The sequence below is a fragment of the Cydia strobilella genome, chromosome 2 (genome assembly GCF_947568885.1).
Source record: "Cydia strobilella chromosome 2, ilCydStro3.1, whole genome shotgun sequence".
Taxonomy (NCBI): Eukaryota; Metazoa; Arthropoda; class Insecta; order Lepidoptera; family Tortricidae; genus Cydia; species Cydia strobilella.
In genome coordinates, this window is record NC_086042.1 from 15,774,876 (window position 1) to 15,801,080 (window position 26,205).

The 26,205-nt window shown below is 36.1% G+C and overlaps 1 protein-coding gene across 3 annotated transcripts in view; it reads left to right on the forward strand.

Moving 5' to 3' along the window:
• The window catches only part of LOC134752283 (peripheral plasma membrane protein CASK), a 388,960-nt gene that overhangs the window by 326,249 nt on the left and 36,506 nt on the right, over positions 1 to 26,205 (forward strand). The gene's annotated exons all lie outside the window — the stretch shown is intronic.

The following is a 26,205-nucleotide window of genomic DNA, read 5'->3' on the forward strand; positions in this document are numbered from 1 at the left end:
GTGTAGGTACTACGAGTATGTGCCATACATACGTGGATTGTTAAAAAATGTACGTATTCTTCGGGGCTTTTTATATAATCTGTCTAAATATTAACTCGGTCCAACGCAGGACGGCTTGATTTTTTTTAAGAAAAATAAATGGGCCATGAGAAAAGACGATGCATAATTGCATACTAGGTACTTGATCATACTATTACTACTATTATAATACTTTTACTACTGTGAAACGGCCAGATTTCAGAACTTGCTTCTACCAAAGAAAATTGATTGTAATAGAGAGGTAAAGTTTAAGAAAAAAACGTGCCCCTTAGTTTGACATCCAAAACAGATGGCGCTGTACTGCGCCATATGTTTTGCGGTCACTGAATTGTCAAACGTCAACTTTTGACAATTAGTTACCGCAAAATGTATGGAGCTGTACAGCGCCATCTCGTTTACCAGTCAAATTCGAAGCAAGAAATTGTATTAGATTTTACGCATCTTACTCAATCAATGTATCTTTGCTTGTACTCATTGTTAGCTAGTCGTATAATGACATACCTACTAAAAACTTTCGCTTAATAACTTTTATACCTAGTGTACAAGAAAAAAGTTGTACTTTAAAGTCCAGTGTCCACAATAAGACTCAAAAACATCTGCTACTGCTCTTTTATTGTCTTCTAAACATTATATAAAGGAATAACGGTCCCTCTGATATTGAAGTAACTTTGTTTTCCACCAACAAAGTTGTAAATTCCACGTATTGTTTAAATGTCTGCATTTGTTACTGTTTCGTGAAATTTCGGCTTGAATTTTAACCGTTTGAGCACTTCGTCGTCGATCATGCATGTGACATCCCTGAAGTCGCAAGTTTAGGTTGCCGCAATAATGCAGGTCGTAAGCTTGTTTGCACCGACGTTGTATGAAATTTTCCTCGCCTTGACGCTAGCTATCCCGGTCGCATTCTAAAGAAGTCATGGCGGTTTAATCCCAAGAATTGGCTCAGGCAATAGTTTTTTTCTTACAAAAGTGACTGCCTTCTGATCTTCAAACAAAGATAAGAACAAGGCGTATTCTTATTAGGTAATCCTACTAAAAAGATTTCATGTGACTAATGTAATGTTTCATCGGACTAATGTCCGATGTCCTCACTTTGTTTTCCTTCACCGCAAAGCGACCGGGAAATATCAAATATTCACGCAAACGCTGTAATTAATAAGATAACTGAACTTTGTTTAATCTCAGTGTGGAAGAAGATCTCGGTGCGGTGTGTGATTCTATTTCCTGTGTAGGTGCAGGTAGGCATAATGTGACGCGGAACTTTTGACGAACTAATTGCTTTAATAGTCTGTATAAAAATAATCAGTCGTTAAATGTTTGCGTACCTTACTTGTGAGTGTATAAATGTAACTAGTGAAATGGTTTTAGGAGGAGGTAACTATTTTTTCTGTACTTTTGTAACACTGCGATTCTTAAGATAAAATATTATGAAGGGCTCATGGTATATTATTACTTACGCTATGTTGGTAAAGTATTAATTAGCATTACAACGAATATTCGGCAACTGTAATACGTTATTCGGTCTAAACAACTGTTCATGAAATTTATACTAGTAGTAAAGTATTTATAATCTTTAACCAGTACCTTATAGAAAGCCTCTTGACATTAGGTTGACTCCGGCAAAATTTCCGGACACGGCCTAATGTCCTACTTAGAGCTTATTAGGTTCTACCGAATTACTTGAACTCGGCACGGTTCGTTATTAAGGATAATGGTTTCTCGTAGTATCTTATGTGTCTTATCTTATGGACGCATTTTTGTGCCTCAAATTTTGTACTTGAATCTACCCTTAACTAAATAATGTTGTGTACCTTTCGAAATAAGATTTTTTATTATTTGAGAATGTAACTGAGACTTAGGGTTTCAATTTGTCGAGTAAAATGTAAGTGAAAAGTGTTATTATTTTTCTAGCTGATACAGTTTGTAAGGGCTTTGCCTTGGAATGTGTTTTGTATAGGTTATCTGGGGGCACGGTAGTGCCCCCGCCAAGACGAGCAAAGCGAAGCGCACAGGTACTTCCTACCTTTTCTCGAAGCGCTTCGTCGTTTTTTTGAACCCTCATAACTTGGGTTTGGATAACACCAGATAAATAAAATTCTCGGGATATGATGCCAATAGTGGACTTATTAAGCATAAAAATTTTCAATTGCATAGCTCTTATACATTAGATTTTATTAATATCTAAAAAACCCCGATTTCGTCACTCATTCACTCACACATTCACTCACTTATCAAAACCTTTAGGGTACTTCCTGAAGTCCTAGGAAGCTGAAATTTGGTATGTAAGATAGTCTTAGTACACAAATAACAAAGGCCGTTTCGCGACTGTCACATGGGCGTAAGGTGAAAAATGTATTCACTATAAATTATTTTGTATGTAACATAACGGCCAAGCCACATATTTTAACTAAGGTGTAGAGTGTGAAGTTAGGGCCTGTAGAGTTAGAAACTTGGCTCTACAAAAGATCTGATAACTTTATTACAGTGCGAGCCTTATGGTTTCGTCTTGGCAACATTTTACATGAAATGTTTTTGGTGGAATTTTATTTAACCCTTGACTAATTATAGTATGTATGTATGTATAAACTCTTTATTGTACAAAACACAGAACATATAGAATATAGTAATTATACTTAGGTAATTATATTGTTTTATGGAATTTTGCATGTTTGTGAAATAAATATATTTTATTTTTATATATTTGTGTAAGTATGTCCTATAAAAATTATCCATATTGTCTCACGGGGGAATAAAATGGGCCATAATTCCCGCTAAACTTACACTTTGTGAACAAGTATGATAAAAGGCTCAAAATTATTTTCGTTGTCTTGTTTCTGACCAATCTATCACTCTTCTATTTTTGGCTTTTATCAAGTAAATAAAAAAGTTCAGTGCTATTGCATGTTTTTCTAGCTGTAGATTATAATTCCCTTGAGAAAAATTTTTAACCGGCCAAGTGCGAGTCGAACTCGCGCACGAAGGGTTCCTTATCATTACGCAAAAAACGGGAAAAAGATCACGTTTGTTGTATGGGAGACCCTCTGAAATATTTATTTTATTCTGTGAAAATTTCAACTGTTTAGCTATCACGGTTCATGAGATACAGTCTGGTGACAGACGGACAGACAGACAGACAGACAGACAGACGGACGGACGGACAGCGGAGTCTTACTAATATGGTCCCGTTTTTACCCTTTGGGTACGGAACCCTAAAAACTAAATTTCACCCCATACAAAAAGCTCCACTCCGTCACATTTTTTGGGGACAAAAAAAAGACGAAAAGAATTTTGACCCGAAAAGTTAACAAATGGAACTTGTAATTAAACGCTACGCTACTGTTTTTGCACTGTCGTTTTGTGGTTGATCCTTTTATTTTCCCTGATATATTTATATTTTTCTGTATCAAACGAAGTAAAAGTATCGTTTGAGCTTTATCAAGTCTCACAAGCACATTACTAAATCTCCGGAATTGGCACTGTTGGATCCGTAATAGCCTCGGCAAGTAGGAACAAGTTGTTTTTGTTTGCTTGTTTGTAGGTATGTAGTAAAATACTAAAACCGGCCAAGTGCGAGTCGGACTCGCGTTCCAAGGGTTCCGTACATTACACAATTTTTAACAATGTATTCTTTTATAATATGTGAAACGTGAGTTTTTAAAAACCTGTAGGGTCGGATCAAAAAGTAAGGAATTAAGTCCGACTCACGCTTGATTGCACATTTCTAATAGGTTTTCCTGTCATCTAGGTAAAGAACTATTTTGCGTATTTTTAGGGTTCCGTACCCAAAGGGTAAAAACGGGACCCTATTACTAAGACTCCGCTGTCCGTCTGTGCGTCTGTCCGTCCGTCTGTCCGTCCGTCTGTCCGTCTGTCTGTCTGTCGGTCCGTCTGTCCGTCTTTCCGTCCGTCTGTCCGTCCGTCTGTCTGTCACCAGGCTGTATCTCATGAACCGTGATAGCTAGACAGTTGAAATTTTCACAGATGATGTATTTCTGTTGCCGCTATAACAACAAATACTAAAAACAGAATAATATAAATATTTAAATGGGGCTCCCATACAACAAACGTAATTTTTTTGCTGTTTTTTTCCGTAATGGTACGGAACCCTTCGTGCGCAAGTCCGACTCGCACTTGGCCGGTTTTTTTTTTTTCAAAATTTTAGACCCAGTAGTTTCGGAGATTAATGGGGAATGGTCATTTTTAGCTATTTTCTTAAATAACTTCTAAACTATTTATTTTAAAATTACAAAAAATATATATTTGAGATTCTCAAAATGAGCTCTTTTATTTGATATGTAAAAACGATATAGTTAGAAAAACTTTATTTTTTAATTTTTCCATTTACCCCCCAAAACTGGCCCCTATGTTGAAAATTCATTTGTTTACGTTACATGTCCGTCTTTGGGTTACAAACTTACATATGTGTACCAAATTTCAACTTAATTGGTCCAGTAGTTTTGGAGAAAATGGGCTGTGACAGACGGACAGACAGACAGACAGACGCACGAGTGATCCTATAAGGGTTCCGTTTTTTCCTTTTGAGGTACGGAACCCTAAAAACCGGCCAAGTGCAAGTCGGACTCGCGCACTAAGGGTTCCGTACCATTACACAAAAAACGGCATAAAATCACGTTTGTTGTATGGGAGCCCCACTTAAATATGTTTATGAAATTAAATGTTTGTAGGGTTCCGTACCCAAAGAATAAAAACGGGACCCTATTACTAAGACTCCGCTGTCTGTCTGTCTGTCACCAGGCTGTATCTCACGAACCGTGATAGCTAGACAGTTGAAATTTTCACAGAAGATATATTTCTGTTGCCGCTAGAACAACAAATACTAAAAAGTACGGAACCCTCGGTACGCGAGTCCGACTCGCACTTGGCTGTTTTTTTTTATATATTTAATGAGTTGATTGAATGAAAGGTAAATTGCGGTTTACGTTTTATGACGTACTAAAAAAAACTACTTACTAGATCTCGTTCAAACCAATTTTAAGGGGGGGGGGGGGGACACATTTTACTACTTTGGAAGTATCTCTCACGCAAACTATTCAGTTTAGAAAAAAAATGATATTAGAAACCTCTATATCATTTTTGAAGACGTATCTATAGATACCCCACACGTATGGGTTTAATGAAAAAAAAAAATTGTTGTTTCAGTTCTAAGTATGGGGAACCCCCAAAATTTATTGTTATTTTTTTTTTCTATTTTTGTATGAAAATCTTAATGCGGTTCACAGAATACATTTACTTACCAAGTTTCAACAAAATTATAGTTCTTATAGTTTCGGACAGACATGACGAATCCATAAGGGTTCCGTTTTTTGCCATTTGGCTACGGAACCCTAAAAATGCTTACTTCGAAATGTCAATAAAGGGCCATTCCATCTCATCAGAAAATTTCTGATTTTTATTTTTTCCTCCACATGGGTTTTTAGGGATCTAGTCTGACCCGTTCGTATAAAAATACCGCAAATCGATGTACAGGTTAGCCGTTTGGCACACACATACTAGAGGCCAAAACAAATTTTTTGACCCGCAGTTCCTAAAAAAATTTCGCTGGGGGGAGTGGTAAAACATTTTTTTTTTTGTATGGAAAAAAAAAAATTTTTTCCAAAACCTATCGTATGTGGTATCATTGTGGTATCATACGAAAGGGCTTTTTGAGGCGATTCTAAAAATATATCACATCATTGCATTTCGGGCATTTTTTTTAAATTAAAACAAAAAGAATTTTCGAAACATACCAAGTTTGGGCTCCTCCAGACTAGACGTGTGCGCCGATTAAAAAATGATCGGTGGCGGCGGCGTATTTTCGGCGTGAAATCGGCGTGACCTTGACTTTCAGGTTTCTTAAGAAAAATCATTAATTTGTTGTTTTTGTTGAAAATTTGATCAATCCAGGTTGCTGGCCAGTAATTCCAGTGAACTAAGTATAGTTTTGAATAGGCTGTGAGTAAAATAGGATTTGTAAATGAATAATATACGATAGGTATAATAACTCGATTTCCTTAGTAACTTGGATTAAGGGGATACCTGGTCCCAATGACCTACGATCCGATTTGTAACTCTCCATTTTCTCATGATTTCCATGCTTTATCGTATTAAAAATGACGGACTTTAACAAAACAGAACTCCAAAATTTCTTGAAATTTGCTAGACATAGTGGACTGCTAGACAGCACCCTGAGTTGGAAGACTCAGGTGGCTGAAATAAGCCGTAAAGTCACGGGTTCTCTACACGCCCTTAACAGACTCAAACACTTTTTACCCGTTAAAACCAAAATATTATTAGCACAGACATTAATTTTGCCCATAATTGACTACGGGGATGTGTGTTATCCGGACTTAAATGAAGAGCTGTTGAACAAATTAGATCGCTTACTAAATAATTGCATTCGGTTTATTTTCTGTCTCCGTAAATACGACCATGTTTCTTTTTTCCGATCTAAACTTGGATGGTTTCCTATACGAGTTCGTCGCAATATTCGCATGCTTGCAGCCTTTTTTCTGTCATTAATGAGCCTCGATCCCCCGAATACCTATTTGAAAGCTTCCTTCAACTACTATGGTGTTTCTCGTGTCCGTCAACTTCGCTCTACTGGCAACCTTTCTCTATCTATACCATCTGACCGTACAGGTTACATGTCCAATTCATTCTCCATTCAGGTAGCTCGCCTTTGGAACAGTCTCCCTGTTAAAATTAGACAGTCTCCAAATAGATTTGCTTTTAAAAAAGCTTTAAGTGAGTACTTTGCTGGCAGAATGGCAAATTCTTAGCGTCTCTATTTTGTTAGTTTCATCTGATTTCTTATGTATGTATGTATATGTATCTTTATATATATGGATGGGGGCGTGTGGTGGCCTATAGCGGTGGCGGTAGTGGGCGCAGTACATCGCACAACGTCAAACAAAGCTATTCCGGTTCCAACCGTACACCTCTTGACCCGAGAAGATTTAACCCTATATGGGACCGGCAACAAACTCGGCGGGACATATCTTTTCAAAACAACACTTATTTTCTAATTTTTACAATAGTAAACCTCTAATGACTCATAAGAAATCAAATTAACACTTGGAATAAAACAGCTAAATGATTGAATAATGTTGGAATCTATAAGCTTTCAAAATAATCCTTCAGGTATAAGCCTTCAGGAACGTAGTGAGTTTAGGCACGAGGTTGGTTAACGTCCGATATCTAGCACGGTCCGATCGAGAATCCTCGAACGAATGCCGCGGAGCGGCGGAGCCTAATCGCTCCCACCAAAATGAATATAGGCCAACTTGCTTGACCAGTTACCAACAAAACTGCCAACTCGTACCTAACTTCACGCAAGCTAAACCACTTGACGTTCCGAAGCCTGTACCTAATCTTATTTCAACAAGAATGCCAATAGATGGCGTTACTCTCTACATAACTCGATAAATTGCATTATCAACTAAGTAATACATAGCAACACTTTGCTAATCGATTGTATACAGGCGTCTAAAACTGAAATGTAACGCTGCAATGTGTCCTTCTGGAGTCACGCTCCGACATATATATATATATATATTTTTTTTTAATTATATATGTATGTATTATACCTATGTATTATTTATATTACTTGTATTTGTTTAGTTGTATGAGTTGTGTAAAATACCTACTTTGTTTTGTAATTACAACGTGATGTTGCACCGCCTACAAGTTATTTGCTTTGCCCGAAGGTTGACTGGTAGAGAATGCCTTGTAGCATTAAGTCCGCCTTTTGTACATTTGTATTTTCTTTTGTGCAATAAAGATTAAATAAATAAAATAAATAAATTGTCCTGCAAATACAACATGTACTTTTCTTTCACATTTTGTGCAAATAATCCGAGGAACTCAAACCATGATTGGAAATATGAACGCTGCGCTGTATTCTCATAAATATGACGGATATAAATGGGAAGAATAGAACCGCGTAATGTAAATTTTGCAAACTTAAAAATGGTTTCTCTAAATTAAGGAATAAAAATATTTATATTCCTTCCATTACGAGTATTACGACAACGCTCCGTGAACTCGAAAACATCTAAGTGGCAGCCCTAAGCAGCTTACGCACACATAGACGCGTGTACAAACGTGCCGTTCACACATATAAACGCAAGCGAGTTTTGATGTATGGCGTGTCCGCCCTGTGCCTGTACATCGATTTGCGGTATTCCTTTGAAATTGGGGTCGAGCGGCTTCCGCTAATCAAATTTAACCATTTTTCAAAATTCTCAATTGTCACAACTACTTTTCTTATTGAAGATATTATTCTACGGTGATGAAATTTATTTACCAGTATAAGCAGGGCAAGGACATTATATTTAGTTCATAGGAATGGCAGCCACCGAAACGCGTAACACGGTCTTTCCACCGCGATACAACCGGCTGACGATTTGTTTTATTAATAATAGCATCTAAACTATCATCTGACAAAGTATCAAACGGGAGGTGATGACGCCGACGACTGTAAAGAATTTTCTTTATTACATGTTCATGTGTCCAGCTGACGGTCTTTCCACAGCGATACAATCGTCTGACGATTTTGTTTATTCACAATAGCATCTAAACTATCATCTGACAAAGTATCAAGCGGGAGGCGATGACAAAAAAAAATTATAGACTATTTGCTGCCATTCCTCAACCCACCAACGGAGCGGCAGCTGACGTTCACGAGGGTTCATCATACATAGCCGTTAACCACTATACGAGTTTTCGCCCGGGAGGCGATTGGTCGTGGAAATCTGTTCCTGGTCCGCGATCTAGTGGTGGTCTAACACTTCTGGTAACATAAAGGTTATCCTCAAATTTTTTCAATTAAATCAAAATTCATGCGGCGCACTTTTTATTTCAAATTTGTCGAAATCAGATGGAATGGCCCTAAAATCGTGTAACTAACTTATATATTATATTATATGTAAAAGCTTAGATTAATAACTTACTTTAGTATTATAGTTAGTTTATTTATGAGAACGTTTTAATGCGGATTATTATGAAATGCAGTTTTTGTCTATTAAAATATTAGGAATCGTAGCATCGAACATAAACAATAATTGAGGAGTCGAATTCGCATGATTTTCTTAACGCAAGTCGAATTATTTTTGTACTTGAAAAGGACTAGTAGGTATTAATAATGTAATTTGTTAAAACAGTAGTGGTCAGTAAAATACCTACCATCGTTTAAACACCTTCCCCCTTCCCTCCACTTTTATCTCTCCAAAACAGAAAATTTATAGTACGTTCCACAAACTAGACGCATAATATTAGCAACAAGGCGAAATTTACAGCGGAATTGTAGAAGGGAACATTAAATTCTAGTAGGTAGGTACATTAAATTTAACGGAACACTCGAGTTGCATCCGTTCGTATAAAATTGCCTTTATGAGTGACAGTAACGGAATTATGTTATTTAAGAGTTTAGTGCCATGGTATTTTACTTTTTCTCAAAAATGGACGGCAAAGTCGACGTTGCCGGTTAAAAAGTAGGTCGCGAAGTGCGTAGTTTATGGTCAGTCAAAAAATTAAAAAGTTAAAAACATTGCAGTCTCGATTTCGGGACTGCAATGTTGCATACAAATTCCATTATTTGTCGAGTTCCAAATTTTTTAAAAGTTGAAGTGGCCATATCAAATGAAGGCATTGGTCCATAAAACAGCCAAACAGATGATCAGTACTTATTATTATAATGTTGGTACCGCGACTATTTAGGTGTCTCAAATAGGTTGGCGTATTTTCAGCAGAAAAATACACTTCCATTTTTAATTTAAAAACATAAAACGGCGGCAAAGCAAATCTGTTTAGTTTTTTCTGTGAAAATATATACATAAGAACGTTGCTTCTGTAAAATATTTTTATTATATTTGCATTTATTGCGCCATTTTTGAGAAAAGCACTATATATGACTCGGCTGGAAGGCTACTTGCTGGCTTTGGATTCAATTAAACGGACTCCCAAGGTCGTCCGTTTAAAACGAATCCTCAGCCAGCAAGTAGCTACTTCCGAGCCTCGACAATAATGTACTATTAATACTAATTCTGCGTAATTACACCGAATCAATTTGGCTCCACCCCATCAAAATCGACCACAGACGCAATACAGACCATGAGAATACTGACCGAAAAACATCGCGTAAATAAGGAGGACTTGCACTTTATATTCATAGACCTAGAAAAGGAGTTGGATCGGGTACCAAGAAGACTTGTGTGGCAATCAATGAGGGGACATCTAATACCCGAGGACTACATACGCTTGGTTCAGGACACATATTCCAACATCCGCACGAAAGTCAAAAGCCCTACCGGATTGAGCAAGAATTCTCGGTCTAAGTGGGAGTCCACCAGGGACCAGCCCCTAATTATTTAATATAGTTATGGATTATATCACAAAACCCATTCAGCAGGAACTGCCTTGGAACCCCCTATATGCCGACGACATTGCGCTTGTTTCTGAATGTGCCGAAGACCTGCAAATAACCCTAACCAAATGGATCACTACTTTAGAAAACGCGGGACTCCGAGTAAGTAGATCGAAAACCGAACATCTTGAATGCAACTATAGCAATGTGGCAAACAGATCCAATCTCTACTACCCGGATGGAACACAAGTACCAAAAGTTAGCCAATTTAAATATCTGGGTTCGGTTATAACAAATGACGCGAAGGTAGAAGTAGACGTTTCCCATAGAATCAATGTCGCATGGCAAAAATGGCGGACACTCACCGGAGTTCTTTGTGATCCACGAATGCCCATACGTACAAAGGGTAAGGGTGTACAACTGCGATGAGACCAGCAATGCTGTATGGTGCTGAGTGCTGGCCGTTTAAAGAAACGCACGTCAAAAAGCTACATGTGGCCGAAATGAAAATGCTTAGATGGTCAAGTGGAGTTACAAGAATAGATAAGATACGAAACTAACTTATCAGAGGCAGCTTTAAAGTCACTCCCATCTCCGAAAACTTACGGAAACGCGACTAAGGTGGTACGGCCATGTTATGCGGCGAGACGACGGCCATGTCGTGCAAAAAGCTCTAGCTCTGCCAGAAGGCAAAACAGGTAGAAGAAGGCCCCCTCTGACGTGGTGGACGAGTATGGCCAAACTATTGGAAAAAGCCCAACTACCTAACCCGACAACTCAAGACAGATCGTCTTGGCGCCGAAGGATAAGGAGAGCCGACCCCACCTAATGTGGGATAAGGCAAAGGAAAAGAAGGAGACTAATTACACAACTCCTAAACGTGTTAAAATAATTAATTAAATATTTATATATTACATTTACATCACATATGTTAATTTTTCTTTATATACATTTTTATAATTATAACACCGAAATATAATTATCCTCTTATTATTATAAACTTTTTAGTATGCATTACAAAATAACACACACACACACACGCACACGCGCGCGCGCGCGCACACACACACACACACACACACACACACACACACACACACACACACACACACACACACACACACACACACACACACACACACACACACACACACACACACACACACACACACACACACACACACACACACACACACACACACACACACACACACACACACACACACACACACACACACACACACACACACACACACACACACACACACACACACACACACACACACACACACACACACACACACACACACACACACACACACACACACACACACACACACACACACACACACACACACACACACACACACACACACACACACAAACACTCGTTCACACGCAGCAGAAATAATAACATATATGTTAAAGTATGCACAGCTATCTGTAAGTTTCAAAGTAACTCTCTGTACAATTTGTACCAATATATATATACCTAGATTAAGAAACTAGTATAACGAAACTGGGTCCTGTAACACAGGGTTTCCTAGCTCAGGACACAGGGCCGTGATTTATTGTATACTCAAATTTACACAATAAACTTTTTTCATTTTCATTTTTTCACAACATTACACCCCGTAATTTTTTACTCAAATAGGTCACAATCGAAGTTTAACAATAAAGCAACCTCAAAATACTTTAGGAAATATATCAAATCAATGTATGGAAAATATGCACTAGTATTGGTAATGTCCCCTGAAGAAAAGTAAGTTAATTTTATTGCGACCTAATCGGTTGACCAATACCTACATGAACTAATAATTATTATATTGGTTAGGATATAAAATATTCCTTAGCCTTAGTAAAAATACAGGACAAGCTACGGTTTACGCATATTTTATTGATGCGAACCCGGCTTAGCTGTGACAAAATTTTGTGTTCCATCGTAATCCTAAAATACGTTATGGCTGGCGCTTCACTTTGATATATTATGACAAAACGGTGCGTTGAAGCATTTTGCTTGTACAAATATTTATACATATTATGCGAAGCTAAAAGGACCGGGGACCAGCTTAACTAGTGCATTAGAGAAAGACTAGATATTACTGGAATGAGATAATACATATACCTACTGAGTAAGTAAGTAACTTAATGTTAAAAGACCTTACTAGCACCACAACACAAAACTTGATTTTATCATATACTGGTTTAAAGGTATTCTTCAATAAAACATTATATTTTTCAATAAATATAATCTTTGTATTTGAAAATGAAATGAAAATGAAAAAAAAATGAAAATTGTTTTATTTCCTTGTAAGCTTAATCTACAAATTGCCATCAGTGGTTGGGACTTCCTTTTAGGTGAATGAACCTGTATCAGGATGCCCCGCTCCTCTATAAATATAACAGTATTTTTATTTAATTTAGGAAATATTGTATTTGACTTCATATAATGCAAACACTATGATTTAGACACTAAAACGATTTTTTTGGATTTTACACAGGGAATTACGAATTTGAGCCTGCGGCCACTTTTGGCAGAGAGAGCGAACATAGATAAATATAATTTGACCTTAAAACCTAGGTCGTCTAACGCTGTTTAAGAAATATTAAAAACTGTTTTTACAATTAATCGCATATTTGATATTACTTTACTATATATAACGCTTAAACAGACACACTCTTTTAATTTACATAGTTTGGTCAACAGTCGGTGGCCCTAGAGTTTAGATATATAGCATACCTACTTTCATTTTCTTACGCCACGCCAGTTAAGTACTACCACAAGGAAGGGAAGAGTTAGACTAGGTATACGTTTTTTGCTTAAACTGTTACTGACAAGTTGGTCAGCAAGATTATAAACGACGTGACCGATGAAGGAAGCACAGAATAAATAAAACCGGCCAAGTGCGAGTCGGACTCGCGTTCCAATGGTTCCGTACATTACACAATTTTTAACAATGTATTTTTTTATGTGAAACGCGAGTTTTTAAAAACCCCTTGGGTCGGATCAAAAACTAAGTAATTAAGTCCGACTCACGCTTGACTGCACATTTCTAATAAGTTTTCCTGTCATCTATAGGTAAAGAACCATTTTTTGTATTTTTTTTTTCAAAATTTTAGACCCAGTAGTTTCGGAGATGAACCCTGGGTCATTTTTTAGCTATTTTCTTAAATAACTTCTAAACTATTTATTTTAAAATTACAAAAAAAATATATTTGAGATTCTCAAAATGAGTTCTTTTATTTGATGTGTTACACGATATAGTTTGAAAAACTTTATTTTTTAATTTTCCCATTTACCCTCCAAAACTCCCTATGTTGAAAATTCATTTGTTTACGTTACATGTCCGTCTTTGGGTTACAAACTTACATATGTGTACCAAATTTCAACTTAATTGGTCCAGTAGTTTTGGAGAAAATGGGCTGTGACAGACGGACAGACAGACAGACGCACGAGTGATCCTATAAGGGTTCCGTTTTTTCCTTTTGAGGTACGGAACCCTAAAAAGAGCTATTGTTTTTGTGGGTACGAGTTAGCAAGTGACCGGGACTTGTGCTTTTATTTTCTGGAGATTGTTAGTAAATAGTGCCGAAGAAGGAGTACGAAATTATGTGGTATTTTTGGCTCGTGATTTTCCTTGACTGTCGGTACACGTATAAAAGGTTCTAGATTTTTTTTTCATTAATCACAGGTATAACACACATTATACATTGTATATATAAGTTCATGTCTGCATTCTTGGAAACGTAAATGTAGGTAGTTGCTACATCTATCTAGTCAGCAAAACTATTATCTTAGCACCTCTGCATACAAATGTGTATGCAGGGGTGCCAAGCTTACCCATTTTTTATATTTTTTACAATATCTGTCACGTAACAATGCTTACAACTTTATCCGCGTCTGTTCGCAAAAGCTTAATAATCTTGACACTTTCACGGGGCTCTTAAGATGATGTGTATACATGTCATGAGGCAACACTAACATCATTTACTGCTAAGTGCCTAAATATCATATGTTTATTTTTATCAAAATTGATGCAGCTGTTGAGAAAGGAAATAGTTTGGTACGTAAGTATGTTATTTTTTTGCTTTTTTCGTTAATAAAAAATAAAAAAGGCTATAATTAAAAATCGTAGAAATAGGAGTTTTCGAAAGTTCTTCTATTTAGGTATAGAAATCGACTAAAGAAAATCTTGCAGTGCAGGACGTTACAGTTACAATCAAAAACAGAGAGGGAAACTTTTTCCTTCGGGGAGTTAAGTTAAATGGTGAAAAATCCAACTTTATGGCTGCAGTCTTTTGGGAATACTTGAAAATAATCTCGTAGTAAACACAACATGTCCAGAGGCATTATTTATTAAAGTATGTCCCGTCCTTGCTTTGTTCTGAAGTTGGTTTTAAACTGCACTGGCTCTTACCATGAATCCAAGTTGGTATTAGAATATATTAGAATAAGATGTAATAGGTTAAGTTTTATGTTTTACACCAAATAAAGTATTTTTATTTTTATTAAGAGGCGAGGACGGCGAGGTTGATGTGGAGATTGTGGAGTATTCCTTAAATATAAAGTAAAACCAGTTGACACCTAATACCTTTCCTGTTTCGCGTCTTGGTCACGGAAAAACTATGTCATACCTATTGATATTAGTTCACTGGTCACTCATCACTTGAAATTCGGAATTTTATTTTCTTACCCTTTATGGATTCCTGACGTTAAACAAAATTCATCAACGTCTTCGTTGAACATTTACATGTTAGTCGAATAAAATTGTCTGAAAAGGTTAAGTAAATTAAGAGATTATACAATCATGTGACGGTGCTGAAAGCTATTTGTTTACCCCATTCACTGTTTAAGGTCGTTCCCGTACCCAAATGAAATCTAAAATCGAGCCTTTCCTCAAGCTACCCGTCCCACCCCTCGATGTGGCGACTTAAATGAACTAACAGGACACTGATTTGTAAAACGTATTATTAGACCGAAAAAATGCAAGGAAAGTCCAATAAAATCTTATATTTTTTTGGGGAAACATAGTACAGGTCTCTCTGACTCGAGCGCTCAGCGATCACGATATTCACGATCACTGTCATATTTCGAAAGAGGGACGGAGATAGAGCTTGCAGGCCATAAGACGTCGATAATTTGTCGATGTTTATTTATTTTAAAATTATTGCCTCAAATTATCGAAATTCGGAAGCTGTCAAATTACTATTAGTTATGATGGATTTTTCTCCTATTTTTGTTGCATGTAAAAAACAAGTAAAGATGGAGTAAAAATTAAAGAAAATATAACCAAGAATTATATATTTTTTTCCACGTTTACAAATATCAACGTTTCTTAGAAAAATAGGATAATTCTTTAGGTATTTTTGCATATCTGGCTCAGGGAACGGCCTTAATTCAATCCAAGTAAGTTACAACACATGCGAAAGCAAATAATCGTATTAAGATTATTTGTTCAAACATTTTAACAATCTTTCTATTACACCACTTTACCATGTTCAGTATAAATTTTAAAAGCTACATAAATGAAAATATATTTTTGAAAGATATTTAACGTTTTTTATGTCTGGATTTGGTTCTCCGTTATGGTGTGGAATCCGTATAGTTAATTGAAAGGTATTGTAAATACCATTTTTACGGTTCCGTACCTACCCACGGGTAAAAACGGGACCCTATTACTAAGACTCCTCTGTCCGTCTGTCTGTCTGTCCGTCAGTTTGTCTGTCTGTCCGTCAGTTTGTCTGTCTGTCCGTCTGTCTGTCACCAGGTTGTATCTGCTGGCTGCTGCAGGCTGAACTGTGATAGCTAGACAGTTGAAATATTCACAGTTGATGTATTTCTGTTGCCGCTATAACAAAAAATACTAAAAACAGAATAAAATAAATATTTAAGTGGGGCTCCCATACAACAAACGTGATTTTTTTGCCGTTTTTTGCGTAATGGTACGGAACCCTTCGTGCGCGAGTCCGACTCGCATTTGGCCGGTTTTTTATCATAGTGTAGTTTTAGAGAACATGTATTTAATGTATTAAAATTCTTCTGACGTAGCCACAGACGTTGGCGAGTAAAGCAAAAAAAAATCAATTGCAACCACTCGTTATAAGTATAAAAACAAAAAGTAGTATTTCTACACAAACTGTCAACGTGCAAAGTCGTTCCGAAACAGATAAGTACCTCTGAAACCGCATTGTCTCCCATCCCACGTTATTTATCACTAGTGGTTTGGATGCGAATGGTCGAAAAGTGCCCTTTGTATCGCAGGACAGATAAACCGCCTACCTTTAAAGGGATATAATTATATGCTGAACATGTAGGTATTGTGGGTATCTAAACGTGACAGGGATATGATGTCTAGGATGAACGTTGAATTAATGTTTATTTGGAATGATATACGTATATTTTGTCGTACCGTTAAAAAATTAAATATAGGTTTTCTTAGAAACGGAATTATGTTAACTAGCAAAACCTAACCAAAGTTTAGTATCAGGGATCGAATACCGGTGTATTTTTCATACAAATTAACCAATATTCAATTTCGGTATCTCAGTTGTTTATGTATATTTTTTAATTTCATTTATGTAATCTGATAACTCATTGTCCTACAATACAATACTTACCGTTCTACAATATCAAAGAAATATTTCGAATGCTCCGTGATAACTATTCTGATTTTAAGTTATACCGGTAACGATTCCTGTTTAGAATTAACGTCTTGAATTAACGTCTCGTACCGGTGCTTAATTTGTATGTCATGTCCTTTTTTATATTGGTGAGCAATAATAGTTATTTGTTATACAAGGGTGCAAAGTTGTATTTTACCCGCGAGTGTGGAATTGAAACACGAGCAAGCGAAAGGATTCTATAGTTGAACCACGAACGAAGCGAGTGGTTCTAAAATAGAATCCTAAGCGTAGCGAGTGTTTTAACACACGAGAAGTAAAATACATTTGCACCCGTGTGTAACACAAAACTTTTCCCCTCACTATAACGAGGAAAGTGCAACATCCACAGGCGTTAGATCATCTTCATCAACTGGAATCACTCATTTTTTTACGATATTATAACAAAAAACTCTGGAAGTTCTGTACTTTTACGTGAGAAGTTTTTAAGTAAAATTTTTGTTGACAATGTTGACATTTCTGACGTATGAAATTGCATCGACTTAACTTGTGCGTTCAGAATTATATTTAACATAATTATTAAAAAACAAACGTTTATTATGGAATTTTAAGGTTTATGTCTTAAAATCATTAAATAAAGCTAAATCTGGTATTTTTATTAGATTCTCAAATGAGCGTTTTACGTTTTGTTTCTGTCAAGCTACTTAAACACGCTCCATTCAAGGTCAAATTACTTTCCCCACTAGTGGATAAAATGCGTTTTTCCCCGCTTGTTTTAAAGGATAAAAGACGGCTTTCCGAGCTAGTGAGGGGAAAATAATATTTGTATTGTATTGTATTGTATACCGTAGCAAACTGTTTCATCAGTCTGTTTCATCATGTATGGTATAGCTGTAAAACCATTTAACCTACTACTGATTTTTTATGGCTAGTTTAAGGCCGGGTAAAGGTTTACTACCTTAAAAAGCCGTACCTGTTGTAATAGGTGCCAAAAGCATGTTTCTAGAAGTACTTATTATGTATAAGCTACTTGGGTATGTACTTCTAGATACATAAATAAGTTTATTTCAATATTGTTTTTATTTATTTATTGTAATGTTAATTTTATGATAATAATTATTCTGTATATATAGGGATAGATGTAAGCATTAACATAGCTATAAGTACTTACTAACACAAGCTATGAGTCTGTAAAAGTTACTCGAAATAAATGATTTATTATTATAACATAATACAGTACGCCAAAGTCATTATTAATGACTTTGGCGTACTGTATTGAAGCATCCAAGCGCAACCTTATGATGCTCAAAAATAATTTCTACCGCCTCTGCTGCAGTGCAATTCTTGTAAAACATGAACAAACCCCTTTATTCGCTATTTTATAAATTACAAAAATACTCTTGAGAGCTCATGGAATCCTTGACATTTTTCAGATCGAGTTTCTGAGATAGTAGAGTGGATTTCAAAAAATGCCTTGCAATATCCGTAACTCTATAATCTGAAATTGATCTACGCGAATCGTTAGACCACCACAAATCCTTGAAATATATCTTCAAAGGAGTTTTTAAATTTTCGCAGTATCTTCTGTCTTCATCGTTTCAATCGTTTAATTTTATACAAAATACCGCTGATTGTATTTTTTGTTCTGTAATTAATACCAGACAATTGGAACTTTTTGTTAAGGTTTCACTGTCTCAACATCGTCTTCAAAGGAAACTTTTACGACTTATTTATAGCACGTGAAAGGGCTCAGAAAGTTAATTTGCTATTGTTCAGTTGCATTTCTGAATGAAATTAGTTGCACAACACGAATCCTCGCTGTCGGCTGGGCTGCCTCAGGCGGCTTTATTGCCAACCTAGTTGACGCTGCAGGTTTACTTTAATCGAGGCAATCTTAACTGTTGTCACTTTCTGAGCTCTTAATAAGAAATTCAAAATTTACATAGTAATATTTTGGTATTTAGTACTTGATAAAGCTTCCCCTTTGCCCATTAGTGAAGTAGGTAGTATTAAAGAAATATTAAACCTTATAATTATTTGTGAATACGAGATATAAAAAACAACAATACCACAAATTCACAATGTTTGAAATAAACCTCCGGCTAGAAAAGTGTACAGTCAAGTATAATAAATAAAATTTCTTTATTTCGGACAAATGCATCCATAGTGTTAGTACTACAAGCAAAATCTTAATCTAGTGTTAGTATTTAATACAATAGGTACCTACTTATATTATAAATAAAACTTACTCAAAAATATGTTCCATAGTTCTTAATTCGCTAACAGAAGAGCTATGGGACATATGTGTCGTTTTCAAGCAAAAGGTACCAAATTGTCGCTTGCCATAAGGACGCTCCGACAGGTTATTCGTATAAAGATTATGGTAAATTTCATCCTTATGGTAAGCAACAAAGCGGTACCTTTTGCTTGAAAACGTCACATATTTTTGAGTATGATCAGTGCACCCATATTTTTACACTTAACTGTACAATATCATAATGATGTGTGTGGCACTCTGCAGGCGAGACACAGCAAACCAAAGGTAGCTAGTCAAAGATGAATGATGATATGCCCAATGGTGGGCGGCATACACACGATGAAGAAATATAAGTTTTTCTTTAATTAAATCCTAAGTTCTTGCTTGGAAATCATAGTATTAGGTAGTAGGTATATAGTGTTAATAGAAACGGACCCTCAAAGTGATCCTTAATGTTCGAAGTTTATTTAAAATCACACCTGCTTATAACCGGACCCGGCCGACCGCGAAACAAAACTGAGCATGTATGGGGAAGAGAATAGTAAGGGCTGACAAGCTTAACAAGCTTTAAACACCTACTCAATTTAAACACGTCTCATAATATTCATACGTTACAATAACCTCTTGACATAACTAGGTATATTGATTCATGATGTTTATTTAGTATTTACCTATAGGTAGTATCTTCAACAGAAACTGAATCATTTGTTGTGGTCGTTTAGTCTGTATTTTTTTGAACGAAGATCCTTATCGCACGGTACGGATTTGGATGGGGGCTAGGCGAAAAAAGTGTTAGAGTTTTCCATCACATATGTTTCCGTTACAAACCTTTCTTAACTTCGTTCCAACCGAGTGTTCCATGAACATGAACATGAAAATGATTTCCTCATATATCATGTGAAAAGTAGTATGTGAAACAAGTGTATGAGTTTTCCATTACGACCCTTTCTTAACTTCGTTCCAAACGAGTGTTCCACGACACGCATTTTTTTTTAATTCGTCACGTATTTATTTTACGGAACAGTAACGTAAGTAAAGGTAGGTATGCAAGAACTACGATTTTATTATTATTTATTGTTCAATATTAGAGTTCCTAATAGATCTTAGATGAATGAATTGCAAATATGTATATTAGATTTCACTTTGTTGAATTTATGACAATTCAAAACGCCGATATAGATATGGAAACTTGAACTGACAGGGAATATGTAAATGTGAGCAAGACTGCCCGATTTTAACAGCTACTCTTCTTAATTGTAATTATTACCCATAATTTATACCATGTAAGTGGATATTTTCGAATGCAAAATGTCTGTTTGAGATGTACGTTCCGTATCTAATATTATTTGTGAATAGAGGTACACACATGCCCCGATTCAAACACAAGTATGAAGCGCTTTGAGGCATGACGGAATTTAATTTCATTACACGAGTTGTATTTGCAATGGCAGGAGCTGCTTTGACAGTTCATTAAACCACGTTAGCGCATTCGATTCCGCCATCTACATACCTATCTAGCATAGGCTGGAGATGGAGGTAATTTCGTGATTGGCAGTGACGATAACGAGATTACGCAAAGCCGCAATGGCTATGGTAATAATATTTTAATAGCCCTTTTACACAAAGTTAAGGCAATCCACTGAGAACCAGAACAGTAAGCCATTAAAATTGGTATGGTTTTATTCCATACACTGGGTCATAACTAGGATTATCTATATTTAAACGATGCCAATGTTCGACTAGCTTTAGTGAATTGTTTCGGTAATTGGCCACGTGTACTTTAAACCTTTTACTCGTATTATATCCGACTGACCAAAAAGGCAGAGTATTTAAATACCTATTTTATTATAATAATCAAACTGAGACTTGCACGCTTTTACTTAACCTCATTAGTCACTGCATTATCTAAATGGGCTTCAAACTTATCTTTTTGCGTATTCATTTACTTGTTAAGTACTTTGTATAATGAAGATAAAAACAAAAAGCGGCTAAGATGTATGTATACTGTCAACCCGGGACGATTTATTATGCAGTGGTTACTGGTTAACGTAGTACGAGTTAAGAAATATTTTGTTTATTGTTAACTGGAAACTGCTTCGTGACTCTGTCTGTGTAGAACTCGTTAATGTTAATCTCCTTCTCCTCCTCAGTCCTTCTCTTCCACACCACATGACAAGTATACTATATGTTAATCGAGGTTATAAAGTATTTGTGTGCCAAATGTCATCTGAAGCCATTTTTGCATTATGGAACAATAACTATTTATTCAAACTTGCACGATTATAATATTATAGTAGGATAGGTAACACACAGGTAAGTACTCACGGTCATTAAACATTCATAAAACTTACCTCTAAGTAGGTGTCCATTGTCGCTATCGAATTAAGTTTTAATATTAATTTTATTAAACTGTTTCGTCAACGTCTCATCACGGCGACGTGACTTCCGCTTACACGTTTACAAAGGCTAATATTTATCACGTTCTTTGGACCACAAAACACATGGCGTCTTGCCAATGCCAATTAGGTCCCGTTTATATTTCACTTTGTAACTTATCTGACATTTTTAACAAATGCATTCTTTGGCATTGCGATTCTACCGCTGCAATATTATCGCGTTAGGCAAAATAATGCCGTCATAAGAACTAAGTCATTTCAAATTGTTATTGGTGCAACATGAGACCAAAGTTAGTTTTTTGCTTCGGGTACTCTAAGGCACGAGGTGATTTTTTTTAGCCTCGTGTGGCGCATGTCACATACAACTTTACCCCTCAGCAGTGAACACATAAAGCAATAATGAAACAAAATATTTAATAAATGTCCCCCTTAATATAAGTACAATCACTGTCACTGTGCCTGTTCCAGTCTGGTCAAAGTCGAGTCGAAATTTGGCTCCACACTTTGAAATGCCATTCTAATTTCAAGGTCCATGTTAGTCACAAAATTGAATGTTACTCTCTATTTATAAGTATTAAAGCACACGAGATCGTGCTGTTGAGGTAATAACTATATTTCAACACAGATTTTGAGCATTTTACCGTGTCGTTTTCTTAAAGCTTCGTAGTCGATTTTGAGTTTGTAATATGCAGTTACATTTTAAGCCAATTTTTTAAACATTAAAATACCAATTAGTGCCATTCTAGCATTTTCAGCAGCATTACATGTATGGGTAGGTTAGATACCTAACCAACCATCGAGAAATGCCAAATTTTCGTTTACAAAATGAAAGCCTAGTATAGAACTATTATATTTACTAAGCAAACAAACTGGTATCAAATAACCCAGTAGCCCAATATGACTACAGCCGGAATGACGATGGCATGTTCCTACATAGAGGATTTTAAATGAAAAATATCCGGTCATCGGTTCGATCAGATGCCAACAACCGCCGTACTGCGCTATTGGAATTTATTTTTGGGCGACAACGCTATTCTTAAAGATACTTTCACATTGAGTGAATCTCGTTTACTTTTTAGGGTTCTTTAGTCAACTAGGAACCCTTATAGTTTGTGTAACCCCATGTCCATCTGTCTGTCTGTGTTAGTGCTTAAAAAATGCAATTTGGCATGGGTATATAAATCAACCACGCCTACAAAACGGTAAAATAAAAATTAAAACAAAACATTTTTAGGGTACCTAGGCAATATTGTATACCTAAAGAGGGGTTAAAATGTTTTATCACTATAACCCTACAGTGTTGTTGGATAGGTCTTTCAAAACAAATAGGAGTCTTCAACAACCATTTTTTATTAAATGTATATATTCGGAAATATTAGCTCTTCGTCTTCTCTAACTTTTGAACCGTGAAGTAAAATCATGTTGGTACCTACGTAAAGCTTAATAAAGACTTATTGAAATCTATAGTAAATATTATCGGCTAAACCATTCCTCTCTTCTTAGTAAAACGACGTACAAGTGCTGCTTAGATACTCCCTTTTGAAGCCAATAAGTAATAACCCCCGTGCTAGATTGCCTATTGTAAATTCATTTGTAACGGGCGGGTACCTAACTATGGAAACCTATACTGAGCTTGCCTCGAAATGCTCTTGGCGGGTTATTTAATTAATTTCGTTAAAAAATTGTGAAGATTAAAATGTTTGATTTATAAAACAGCGACACGCCCCGGCTTCGCACGGGTAGTTCAACTAATTTACACAAAACCTTTACAAATTATACATATAAACCCTCCTCTTGAATCACTCTATCTATTAAAAAAACCGCATCAAAATCCGTTGCCCAGTGTAAAGATCTAAGCATACATAGGGACGGAAAGCGACTTTTTTTATACTATTTATGTAGTGATAACTAGTTAGTTTACAATTGGCCCCGACTACATACGCTAGGAACTTGTTAATTTAACTCCCATTCGAGTACAGTGCCACACCCTCAGAATATTTTAGTGTTTACTCTGAAGGGTTTAGTTAGAGATCATGCGCTAAAAGACACAGTATGAAATCACGATGTTTAATCAATGATAGACTGAAAAATAAGTGGCAAATGAGCAGATTTGGATAAGCGTAGGTAGGTAAGATAACACACTTTTCTATGAAGATTGTACCCACAATCTCCATAGGAAAAACAAGCCGTACACCTACTATTCAATACCTATTAGGGTTTATTAGGGTTGATACTTATTATTTTTAATTACCACCTTTGTACGTACACAGTTATACAATAAAACATTATTCTATTCTATTAACTCAGGTATTCTAAATGAACTAAAAATTAGTAGGTTATTTATGGGTTATATTGTATGTTTAGTAAATGTTTGTATTTAAATGTATGCGCTACCAGTTGTTATTGCCATCTTTTATCTGTGACATAAGTTTTTACTATCAGTACATGAAAATGTTAAAATGTTATAATAGAGGTTTCATTAATGTCTTACTTCTTCATTCGTTCTTGTAAGACACAAGTGCGTAAAAGGCAGGTATATACGTGGAAATAAATATGAATTAAACGAAAACTAGTGTCAAAAGGTACGTTTTTGTTGAAGAAATGATGAAAACTTTGTGCATCTCCAATACAATTACTAAAGTATGGAAATACAGTACAACAGTGTAACAACAACAGTGTAACTTTGTACTGTATTCCCATCTCTTGCGCTCAAATAATGATAGAATTAAATGAACTTACAAGGTCATTTGTTCAAGAAGTTTGCCGGCACAACTTATACCCGGCACCTATTGAAGAATTGAGTATTAAATATTTGCCACGATGTCAATTTAAGTAGGTACGTCAATTACACTCCGAGCAAAATTGTGTGGCCAGCTTATGAATGAATTCATTCATAACGTGTCCATGCAATTTTGCAGCTCGCTGCTTTTTTTTGCTTTTATGAAAATGTTCAGCAAGTTAATTATCTTTGCTGTTTATGTAATAAATTTGGTGACAAAGTGCACAGTTTTGGTAAGCCAAAAAATGCAAAATTCCGTTTGAGATTTTAATACTTTAGCCAACAATTGCCTTTTTGTCCACCTCGAATACAAGCTTCATAAATCGGTTGAAAGAGATTGCCTACAGGACGATGTTGAATAAAATTAATTCGACATAATAAAGGCATGCATGCCTGTCAGTCAAGAAGCCACATTTACATTAAACCTCGATGTCTGTGATGTGGTCTGCTCTAAGAGATATACGCTCAGTGCGGCTAACACTTAAATCTAGACTAGCTTAGCTTGTCAAGATTCTGGAACATTTGGCATGAGAATCTACTATGTTATCTCAGGGTTAAATCGCAACGTTTTAACTAGTTTTACTCGGTTAAACGTCAGGGATAAACGATTGTCAACGGTTTGTTCGATTGGACATACGTTTATAAATAAAGCCATTTACAATAAAGCTTTACATTGTTGGTTGTTAACTTACTATGACTACATTTATTAGTGCTTTACAGAAAGTGTGAACTATTACCGTTCTTGAGTTACATCCTTCTGACAGACAGGCGGACAGCGGAGGCTTAGGATTCCTGGTTCCGGTTGTCACCCAACAGCCTTATCTTGCCTTGCTCTGGTCGATGCCAAAGAATATTTACACTTGCACCCTACTACTACGTCTATTATTCAGTCACATATTTATTGATTACAAAATTTACAAAGAAATGCTGTAGCCTTTTTGGCAGTGCTCCTGTTAGGCAACTTTTAATTTACCAAGGTAGAGCTTACTTACGAAAAGGTACAAAAGCTATCCAGTATTTGGAAAAGCATTGCCACAAACAGCAGAGCAGAGAATTTATTTGCTGTGTTGTGACCATGTAGTATCAATGAAACACTGTGTATCAAATTATTATATGTAACGCGGCTCCACCATAACTGTCCATGTTATGGTGGAGCCGCGTTAACCAATCTTATCGGCTAATCCCTATACTTCGTAAATTAACCATTAGGCATCTGTCCAAAATCAGTCGCACAGTAGATAACGGTTAGTTTACCCGTGTTTGGCACCATAACACTTTAAATGGGTGCAATTTAGTTAAAATAGGTATAGGGGTTATTTATCGATAAAATTTATCCTACAATACGTGGTTAACGGCTCTACCATAGTTGTCCGTACACATTGTATAGACACTGGCTACTACTTGGGCAAGTAGACAACAACTAACTGTGCTAGCACATGTTTGGCGCGAAAGTATCACACCGCGACGTAGACTACCACTCCCCCTTTTTATTCATACAGTTAGTAAAAGACGGGTAGTCTATCTCGCGGCGAGATACTGTCGCGCCAATCATGTGCTAGGCCTGCAGTTCCCATAATTCATACTTTTTATATATTCCACTTATATCAACTTGACCCTTGATCAGCTGGCGATGCCCTTATCGATATTTATCGTAACTTTAAACCAAGCTCGAATTAAATTTAGAAAAGATTCCAGGGAAACCTATTTGTTTTATTTACAGATATGTGCCTAGTTTGGTGGTTTTGTATTC